Source organism: Chrysoperla carnea, chromosome 5 (genome assembly GCF_905475395.1).
Source record: "Chrysoperla carnea chromosome 5, inChrCarn1.1, whole genome shotgun sequence".
Taxonomy (NCBI): Eukaryota; Metazoa; Arthropoda; class Insecta; order Neuroptera; family Chrysopidae; genus Chrysoperla; species Chrysoperla carnea.
Window position 1 is genome coordinate 48,873,665 of NC_058341.1, and position 12,052 is coordinate 48,885,716.

The window sequence follows — 12,052 nt, forward strand, 5'->3', positions numbered from 1 at the left end:
CAAGTAGAGAAAATAAAATTGGTCAGGGACGTTTCTAGAACACAGTGTAATTTCGTTTTCTAACAGATCACAGACGCATTTTGGTGGAAGGTGGATGTTTAAAGTGGACTAATGTAGCTTCGAATACTCGGAAAAAAATAAAGTTCAAAAGAGTAAATACAAAAATGGTTTCTTAGTATTTTCTTTTATAGACTCCTCACCGTATGGCCAGAAACTAAGAGAATACGATTATCCATGTGTTTTTGTTTTCTTAAAAAATAAAACTTTCACTTATATTGTCTATTTAAGATGTTTGTTTCCCTACAGTATTGTAAAAGAGTTTAGGTTTGTTGCACGGTACATATATATAAACCAAATTCATGCTTTGTAATCAAATAATGTGTTATTTTTAGCTTTACAATACTAAGAAACTACAAAAATATATAATATATTGTGTGTAAGTGCTGCTTATAAATTTGATAATATAGATATCGCTCTTCAATCATCACTACTCTAACTATAATCGTCTCTGTTCATCAAATGATGGATCTTCGATGAACTCGAAATCAAATTAAAATTTGGTTTTAATATCATCGACAAGCAGTTTTTTATCACACTTTTGGATATAGACAGATCCAATTGAAAAGAATAACCTATATGATTCATCATTTTTTCAGCCAACCTTAAACGATAAAATAATAATAAAAAGCTCGATGACCTAAGAATTTTTTGTGATTTTTGCACACTTTGTTTATCAAAAAATGTATTTATGAAGTTTTATTAAAATCCCTTGTATTATTCAATCCTTGCATATCTCCTTAAGTAACTCTTAAATTTGACAACGGACCGACATGTATCTAGGGTTGTTTTTGTTTAGTTTTTTGAGCTAAAATACCCTTTCCATGACGAATTTCTTATTTCCAGAGATATTCATTTAATACGTTCCTGTGTATATTTAATGCCGTATATATTAAAATATCATGAATATTAATGAGTTTTAAGGAGTATAGTATTTGTCTGGTGGTCGTGAACAAATGTTAGTGCTCCTGCTCTTAAGTGTAAAAACACTTAAAAAACATAAATGAAAAGGTTCATACAATTTTAAATTACGTGAACTAAAATTAGTTTATAATTTAACCACGTAATGTCTTTAAAATAATCTAACATTTCAATTTTATTAAAAATTTACAATAAGAAAAAATAATTTTGTTCATTTGCAGTTATAAATTTTTTTGGAATTATACAGGCAAATATTTAAGAGGCATAATGCTTATTTTTTTAACACACTTTTATTAGCTTGAAATGTAATGGTATATGTATCTATGTAACGAAATCTTTCAAGGTGATTTTTATCCGATTCAAAATTGAAATTGTATTGAAACTTCGCACACTTATCATAGAACTTTGACAGTACAATAATATAACAAGTTTATCCGATTTCCATATCTATTAATATGTACATTTGGTGGCGCTTCCACCATATTTATACTAAATTTTTGATAAATAAATAATAGTTTAAAAACTAAAAAAAAAATGATAAATAATAGTTTAAAAAACTAAACAAACACGATTTTGTAACCAGATGAACTAAATAGTAGAAAATTGTATCTATTTTTCTATCTTGCTAGACTATAAGTTTAAAAAAAATAGAATGATTAAGAAAAAAATCATTTTATCGTTGACTTTAATTTTACCAATATCTGTCAATTACAAGAATTGAAATCTAACACCCTATGATATTTATAAGATTAAATGATTTCTTTCTTAGTCACTCTATTTTTTTACCTTGTTTTATAGAAAGAAAAAAAAATAGAAATCATTTTCTATTTTTAGCTAAGCGAATTAGAAATTCGTTTTGTAACTAGTAAATAGTTTTGATCGATATCCGGTAAAAACATCCGTTATCCTAGATACTGGAAATTGGAATATTATGTCAATCAACGGACCCACCGTTTTGTAGAATGTCAGACATAAGATTTTGGGATCAGTATAAGTAGCCCAGAATAATTAATTTATGTTGGATTTCTAGACTTGAGAATGTAGGGAGTAGCATGTACCTGACCTAGATAGTAGAGACAAAGCCACCGTTTAGGTGATAGACTATTCCTCATAGCATAAGAAAACCATTTTAATGAAAAAATTTCAATGAAGCGCGAGAAGAACTGATAGTATACGCAGATTATTTCCGTCTACAGCTTGGAAATATGCTATTGTTGAAACCTAAGAAAGATCTTGTTGCCATACCGAAGTAATCTTAAGAAACTATGCAAGTCAAAGGTGTAACAACGAGGAGGAGAAAACTACCTGTCATATCACTGCAAAGCGTTCGAAAATATACGCTTCATAATAAAGAAAACCAGTTTTTATAATGACTAAAGATAGCAGCAGCTTCTTAGAAAAGACTGTCGAAAAGATATTGAACTTTGTTCGATGTTGGAACCGCTTATATAGTCAAAAGATAAACAATACAAATTACGCGCTTTGAAAAATTCTAGAAGAACAGAATGAACCACGGGCCAAGAGAAAGAGATGTGTTTTAAGTAATCAGCGCATATGTTTTTCTGCTTTCTTTAGTTTTGAACATGAAGGATATATATATAGAGTTTAGGAAGTTAAAATAATTTTTCCCCTTTTCATAACTTTTATAATATTATGAAGAATTACTAAATTATAATTTCTGCAATTAAAACAGTGATAAATTCTCTTAAATATGTAATTTATTTACCAATATCGTAATATTTGATTTGATAATTTGGATGAAGGAATATTTTAATACGTAACGCTTTGGGAAGACAATCGACGGGGGAGAAAATGATGTGAACAAACCAACCATCCTTAAAATATGAATGTCAATAACAAAAGCAGAACTGTAAATACAAACCATATAGGACTTACAGTTTACAGCAAATACAGTTTTGTTAAATAACCTATATAACTGTAATTGGTTTGTATATTTTCAATCCATACAATATTATATTCTATTTAATATTTGAGGTTTTAATGTTCGAGAAGAGGTATCTAACCATCGATTGGGGGGGGGGGGTTCTTCTATATGGTTTGGTTAATATATATATGAAACCTTTGTTTTATCACAATGTTTATTTTACAAGTTGATAAATGGTATATTAAAATTCTAAATTTCAATTGCGGAAAAAGTTACAGTTCATAGTGATGAGTACTTGAAGGCAAGAAGCAGGCATAATAATTTCTGTGGGAAACCTGGTGGGAGGTATGACCTTTACGCTATATTTTACGTATTTTAACCGACTTAACAAAAAAGGAGGAGGTTATCAATTCGACTGGATTTTTTTTTAATGTGTGTTACCTCAGAACTTTCGAATGGGTGAACCAATTTTGATGCCTCTTTATCTATTTCGAAGCTGGTGCTTCCCGTGTGGTTCTATTTCATTTTGGTCCAGTTCTGACAACGACATGCATGAGAAAACCATAAAAAATAAGTTGCATCAAGTATGCACGAAAAGAGGGCGAATAACTCAATACCACGCAAACCGATTTCGATGATTCTTTTTTTAGTGACAAATTAGTGTACTTCAGATTCACTGAGAAATCACAAAATAAAAAAAAAACTTTGAACACAAAGAAAACCGGCTTCAAAAGGAAATCTTTTCCAATACAAATTAATATACACTAAAAAGTTAAAAAATAACGATAAAATATAATGTAGTTAAAATTATTGTTATTTTTGGAGTCGGTGTCAACCAAGGTAGTGTAGCAAACTGTTTGACCTGTTTCCTTGGCTGACATCGTCTCCAAAAATAACAATAATTTTAACTACATTATATTATCGTTATTTTTTACTTATTAGTGTATATTAATTTGTTTTGGAAAAGTTTTCCTTTCGAAGTCGGTTTTCTTTTTGTTAACAGTTTTTTTTTATTAATTTTATTTCTTTAACATAAGGAGCAGCCACCTTAACCACAATACCACGTTCTCATTGAGAATACTATTAATATTTAAAGCTAATTAGCTATAAAAAAAGTGTTGGTCGATCGAGCGGTATCGAGTTAGTTCAGATATCTAAAAACATTAAGTGAATTAAAAGTTTCTTTACATATTTGTAAATCATTGTAAGTCTTTACCCTCTAATAAAAAAACATTCGAAAAATATTGGTTCCTTACAAAAATTCTCCAAGATAGGAAGGTTCTTCTTTATTGAATTAAAAAAGTTTTAGCGCAACCGTTGAGCTTATAGTCGTACCAGAAAAGTAGCTAGGTTTGAAATTAAAATATTAAAATAATATCCTCGATGTAATAAATTTTTTGAGTAAAATTTATATTTTCTATTTGCATTTCAATATTTTTTCGGTATATAATATTTTCTTTTAAAAATAATCTCATTGAATTTTATTGAACAATTATTTGTTACTAACACTTTCTTATCATAAATACTTTGATTACAGTTATAATTCTTGGTATTCTCATTTAATAAAAATGTTTTTTAATTAAACTTCTTGTTAAAATGTAAGCATAAATTTTATTTATTATTTTACTTCTTGTAATATAATTGCATCTTTATATTTAATTACAAGTGATTTTCTTTTAACATTTCTTATACCAAGAAAATTATCAAAGATATTGTCTATTTTTAGAGCAAATTTAAAAAGGCGATGTTTATGCCCATCGAGCAATAAATTTCTGCTTATTAAAATTAGTAATTCTATTCATGAATTATGGAAACAATATAGCAATAGAATCAGTGTACTTTTCCTAAAACTATTTTTCTATTTTCTATCTGAATTAACGGTATAGTACTTATCCCTTATGGCTCGTGACTACCAATTGAATTCATTTGATTTGAATTTTAAAGAGAAAAATATTGGAATATACTTTAAGCAAAAATTAATTGAAAACAAAAAATTATGGGCAGATACAAAAATAAAATAAAAAACACGACAACAGAATGACGGATCTCTTACCCCGAAAACAAGAAAACAGCACTAGCCAGACCAAGATTTGGACACACAAAACTAACAGCCTCCTATCTTCTTGACAAAGATCATCCAACTATGTACAGTACATGTAACACCCTTCTCACGGTGGAACACAACATACAAAAAATTGAAATCTTTGCATATATTTTAGCTGTGTACAACAATCCCTTCGAGTTTTATGGTGGAGGTGGAGGCAATAAAGCGGCGATGTTTACTTTTAAACCCAATGAATCAGGCGGGTATCTATCTAGTATATTATAAATGAAGAAGTAAGAAAAAAATTAAAATGTTTGATTGTTTCTCTATTTGTTTGTGTGCTTATTACACCTTCACGCAGTAACTAAGAAATAGATTTTAATGAAACTTTACAATAATATGGCTCATATATCAGAATTCATAAGCTATAATTTATAAAGAAATATTAAAAAATTAAAATTAAAAAAATTAAATTTGGTCTATGACATTTCACTGCAATTATGAGCATCATTTTGAACCATAAATTAAAGATATTTGTAAAAATGTTGAACGAGACAAAATTCATGGCCACCTGATCTGATACACTCAATGAATCAAGACTGAATAACATACAAAAAATTAAATTCTGTACATATATTTTATTTGTGTAAAAATAATCAATATCGAGTGTTATGGAAGAGGGATAAGTAAGGACAATACAGGTGGAGGCTATTACGCAGTGGTCTATACTTTTGATCCCAGCGAAGCGAGCGAGTATCAAGTAAGTATTTTTTTTTTTTGGTAAATTGAAACTTCTATTTTCTATTATTTTGTTATCTGCTGCAGCTTTAAACCTTCCTGTCTGATTCAAAAATGATTTCAAAAAAATATACAAACATTTTATCAGAAAATTTAAATCACTGAGTACATGCTTGAGCCTAGACACTATTGATGGTGGAATGTAGAAATTTATTTATGTTGGGCTAGCTAACTCGAATTGCTGTTTGTGAGTGGTACTCAATGGTGCTCTCGCTTGTTACTCTAGGTACGAAGAGTACGCTTGTTATAGTAGGTAGGTATGTACCTTCAACAACAATAATAATCATAATAATAATAGAAACAAAGCGGACGGTCGAATGGGTTTGAGGTTATGAATAATTTTCTAACAACAAATTGATTTCAGTTACATTCATAAACACACAAAACTTTATAGAATAAATGAAGTATATTTTATGCATATACATATAGTATGTTTTTGAACTGCTTAGGTTCTTTTTAATTCTCGACTCTCGAAGCAGTGGTGTTAAAAGTTTAACGTATCTGAATATCTGTATGTCTGTCTATGGCATCGTACCTCCTAAACGGATGGACAAATTTTATAAAAATGTTATAAGGAACAATTTTCGAATCCTTGGTGGTCTTCTATCTCTTATCACCTACGAATTCAAGTTAACTCTTAGCGATCTATCATAAGCAATTTAATCTTAAAAAATATCATCAAAATCGGAACTGTTATTGAGAACTCCCGAATAAAAACATTCATTGGTGCGACTATATTAAAACTTTTAAAACTAACCTATTATTCATCATTAAATTTAAAAATATAACCGATACCGTACCAAGCCAATCATCACTACATAGTATAAAACAAAGTCGCTTTCTCTGTCCCTATGTCCCTTTGTATGCTTAAATCTTTGAAACTACGCAACGGATTTTGATGCGGTTTTTTTTAATAGATAGAGTGATTCAAAAGGAAGGTTTATATGTATAATAACATCCATTAAATAGTGGAGAAGTCCATTAAATCCATTAAATAGTGCTATTTTTGAGGTTTCTAATGTGATGTGATGTTTCCTGAATTTAGATATTCCAAAGATAGCAGGAAATATTGATGGTATAGGGAAAGAGGGATTGTTTTACTCCAAATTTAACGCGTGCGGGCCACGGGCAGTAATGAATAAATCAAAACTACTGGATCGATTTTAATCACATAGGCTATATATTTTATACCCGTGCGAAGCCAGAGCGGGCCGCTATGTTTTTATATACAACGTTCACAGTTTTTCTGTAGTGTATTTAGTATCAGCATTGCACCCGTGCGAAGTTGGGGCGGGTCGCTAGTTGAAATAAATGAGGTATAATGAAGAAATTTACATACATACATACAAGATACGCGCTTAAAACATAGCCAATCCTTAGCAGCCGGGTTACATATTTCTCCTAAATAGATGGCTTAAGACTTCTCGAACAGTTTGTATAAGTAATATATCATATGCAGGTTTAGTTATAATACTCAATATGGACGGTGAATAATTTATTTATTACTGTATTCAAAAAGAAATTAAAAATAGCAACCGAAAGCATTGAATTCGAGTGCCTAGTCAGTAATGATTTTAAAACAATTTACATGTTGAAAAATCTTTTTACTTTTGTCCAAAGTAGTTTTTTTACGACATTATTCATTTTTAGTACCATTGAATCCATTTTATCTAATTTTGGCGTGATTTCCAGGTATACGTTTGTATGTATCTGTCGTAAAAAAAAAAACAATAGCCATAGGATGTTTCAATTTCGGAAGGATTGGTTTGAGGTAAAACCAAAAAAGTACAAAACAAAAAAAAGAAACCAAAAATTTCAATCGTTTCAGCTTGCCATGAGTTTTGAGAAAATGTAAAAATATTATTACAATTTTCAAAATTTTAATTTTTGGCAAAATTTTATGTTTTTTTATCAATTAAAAAAATTGATTAGTCAAAGTTATCAGAAGTTAAAAATAACAGAGATAATTTAAAGAAAGTACAGTGAAATTTGTATGATATGTCATAATAAATATCCTGCTCAAGTCAAACGTAATGTACGCATATGTTGGGTTCACTACTAAATCAAAAGTATGCCCTTTATATTACATTTAATTAGTATTACATTGAATTCGTATAGTTAAAACTAAAAGTGGCTATAAAATTAAATTCTTGAATCAAACAAGTATTTGACTTTTAAAATTAATACCTTAAATTTTCAGAAAAATATCTAGTAAACAGAAAAAGAAAGCGCTGCACTTATAATGTACCAAGGTACGAAAGGAATGTAGTTCCTACGGGATGTCCCACGACACCTCTCGTTTTTTTATTGATTTAGGAGGACTCCCTTAATATGCACTGGTATTGAACAGTGGTAAGAATAGCAAGATCTTAGAACAGCTTAACAGATTGCAGAAAAAAAATTATTTCGATTTTCATATTTTCGTGTCTCAATGATTTTTTTAAAATGTTAAAATAAAGTCATTGACAATCAATATTTTGAAAGGATTAAACTACCGGAAAGGGGGTGCGGTTTTTAGAATAAAAGTAATTTACAACGCTTTATATAGTTACCTTCAGCCAAAATCCAAAATCTAGTTTTTCGATTTTTTATTTTCGTAACGGAGAAATTTTAAAATCTAGAAATTGTAAGAAAATATTAGCTCTTAACAATTACGTTTAGATAGTATAAATGCTAAGTCCGAAGAGCAAGACTCGATTCCAGATCACTATGCAATTTCTTCACTTCTTTCAATTTATTTATTCTATATTCATGTTTAAAATTGCAATTTTCCAATGAGTCCATATAATAAAATGTTCCGCAGTAATTTTTCAAATTCAACCATTTAAAGTAATAAAATAAATCTGATGCCATATGAAAATCAAATCAATTTTCTTTCTACTGAATAGAAAAAGAATTCAAATTGAAAATAATATATTTATATCCCACCTATGCTATACATACAGTTCGTTTTCAATAACATTATATTTATTTAGATATCGAACTTACTTCGATTTCGACTATCATAATATTGTTCACAGTTGTTTCTCTCAAGTATAGGTAGCTACTGTTAGATGTGTTTGTACGTATATATCGTATTGGCACATAATATCAAGTTCGTGAATATTGTGTAATAAATAAATGGGTCAAGTTCAGTATATTATAAAAGGTAAGAAATATATTCCTATACTATGTTTCCTATACTTCTTCTCGTTTATTTTACGTTACAAGGAATTCGTATAAGATAAAAAAAAAACTCGATCGTTATTTGAACTTGGCTGAAAGACACTAGACCAATAAAAACAATGAGTATTTTTGGAAACAAGAAATTTTGTTTTTGTATAAAGATTAAAAAAAGTTTTAAGGAACAAATCTGTTCAAAACTTAAAATAAACCATGATTACAAATTTTCGACTGTAAATTATTATTTTTATGTTTACTACGTAAGTCATTCAACTTTCTATTTATGCAGGAGTTTTAGGAATATCGTAAAATTTGGAATTTGGATTTAAATATTTTATAATCAGGGTTTAGCATAAGCTTGAAATAGAAATAGAAATTTAAACATTTTTTGTTTTTAAAATAATAAATGACAGGACTATTTCCACGAATTATCGATCTGGGATAGTAATGGTCAATTTTCCAACAACCTAGGAGTCTGAAAAAGTGATTTTCTTGCGAGCACATGCTATTTTTTCTCATGCTGTTAAACAATAGCGACCAATTTAGGATAGAGATTAGATATTAATAATCAAATATGGTGAAACGGTACTCTCTTAAGTACTTCAAATAGTGGTATACTACTCACTAGCAAATAGTGAATAGTCACTACAAAAAAGTGAAAGTGTTTTTTATACTTTTCACTATTTCGTTTTTAGATAGTACGAGAAATTTACTTTTCTAGTCTAAAACGTGAAAATTACTTTCACGCACTGTAATTTTTTTACTGCCCGGGAACCATTTAAAATACCAGACAAAAGGTAAAAAAGTTTTCCTGATGTCAAAACGCTAGTTGAAAATCCCTATTGTTTAACAATTCCCGAAAAAAATTTCTTTATTCAAAATTGACCAGATATTGTTTTTTAGTAGGAGTTTTTTTTCGCTTACATTCCAAGAACAGTAAATCGAAGGCATAATTATATTAAAGATATTAAGTGCCATTACTCGTTTCAAAAATGCAATTGCAGTTTTCCTTGTGCCGCATTATTTCAGTCAAAAATCGGAAGGTGACATTTTAGAAAAGTGGTTTAGTCGAATTTTTACTTAAATTTCATTCTTGACTAAAAAATGCTATCAGACAATCATTTTCTAAGAAATTTGCTGAAATTAATCCGAGAAATCGCTTTTCGTCAGGGATTCTAGGCGGTATGCTAGAATCTATGCATACAATCATCAAATAAAGTCGAGGCTACTTCTTAAAGTAGCCTCGGGTAAAATAAAACATAATAATAACAAACAGCTCGAAGTTGGATGAAAGCTTCGAAATTGGATGAAAGGTTGTGTGAAGAGTAATTTTCTGTATTTGACGATAGTATTTTCTTTGGTATTAAGTATTTTCTTTGGTATTGCTAAAAATTCAATATGAAGAAATTAAAATTGAAATCCTTAAAATCGGTAGGCATACAAAACAGATAATATTCGGCAACCCAGCTCTTAGGTGGAGCTAATCTGAATAAGTACGATATTATGAACTCAGTTAATATTTTACAAACACCTTTTACCTATACTCATGCATATGTCAATAATAATATACGGATTCGTATTCTACTTTCTTATCTCGAAGCTAGATAAAGTATCGAATGTTTTTTGTTCTTAAATTATAACTCCCATGTGAATGGTAAATGTATTATGGGCCTACACATACATATATATATTATTTTTCTAGAAAGAAAAGGAAGAATACATACACAGAAAATATGATGATTCAAAAGTTTGCTTTTCTTGTATTCTTCCTTCGTTAACCGGTGATATTATTTCCCTTCGAATTGTTACTATTTTATTGCAGGAAATTGATTGTAAAAAGGGATTTATTATTACAATATAATGCTGTTTTTTTTGCTATTATGTGAAAAAAGTGTGTCACTATGCTTTATCAACTCAATTAATTTCATAAACCGAAGCTAGACACATAAAAACGGCTATTATTGAATGTTTTCCAATCAGTGTCGTTTAGGATATTGATAATCTTTATTATTATCTTTAAGGAATTGGGTATAACAACAAACAAAATTTTTATTATTTTATATTTTAACAACATATGGACCTCACTGAATTTCAGATGAAATTGGCAAAGTATTTCGCAACTTTTATTAAATAAAGATCCTACCGTAGAAGTTTCAAAATGTAAAAATCATTTTGGTTTTCTGAATAAAAGTAAAAACTGTCTATCGGAAAATAATTTCTTCTACTAGCTTGATACCCGCGCGTTTCACTGGGCTTTAAAGTAAACAACTCCGCTTTATAGCCTCCACCTTCTTGAAGTGCACAGTTTTTAATTTTGTGAAATGTTAAATAGTCATAATTCATTGATTATATCAGAAAAGTTGGCCTGCATGGATAGTTAGACATTTGCTATTTTAAAATAGTTCAAAATGGTGATTATAGATATGCTCCATCTATAATCCTCATTTTAAACTAAAAATTACAGATTTCTGTAAAAATTCAAAATGGTAAATTTTTTATTTTTTTTATTTTTATTATATTGCTGTACAGTTTCATTAAAAACCATTCGCTAGTTTTAGCGTGGAAGCGTAACAAACAAACAAACTAACAAACATGCTTACTTTCGCATTTATAATATATAGAGATAAAGTGACGGCTTAGAAAAGAAAATCGAAGAATATTCATTTTTATGAAAGTTTAAAAACGTGTTTATCCTTTAGATTGCACACGTTTGTTTTATCAACAAGAGATAAAACGTGCAATACTATGCAAACCGCATCGATTTTCTATCTTAAAATATTGTTAAAAATTAAAAAACAATATTTATTGAAAAAACAAAATTGGAAATTTAATATCTATCTACCTATGCTTTTCCAACCATATTTTATTGATTTTATAAATAGACCATGAGCCCATAATAAATCAAAATTTCCATGATTCTTTTTGTTCTCGTGATGTCTTTTTGAGGGTTGCTAAATGTAAGATTTTTTTGTAACGATAGTTGAGGTTTTAGCTCGTGTGTTGTATTTATGTAAATCGAATTCTGCGATAATCGTGCATTCAAAAGATTGCTCTTTTGTCTGCTGTATATGTTGAAATAAAGTAATTAGGAACATATTGAGATACATGGGAAAAAATGGCAATAATTATTCAAATGTCGAAAGGGTTGAAAATTATTTTGTTTCGGATTTTAAAACTAGACTTTA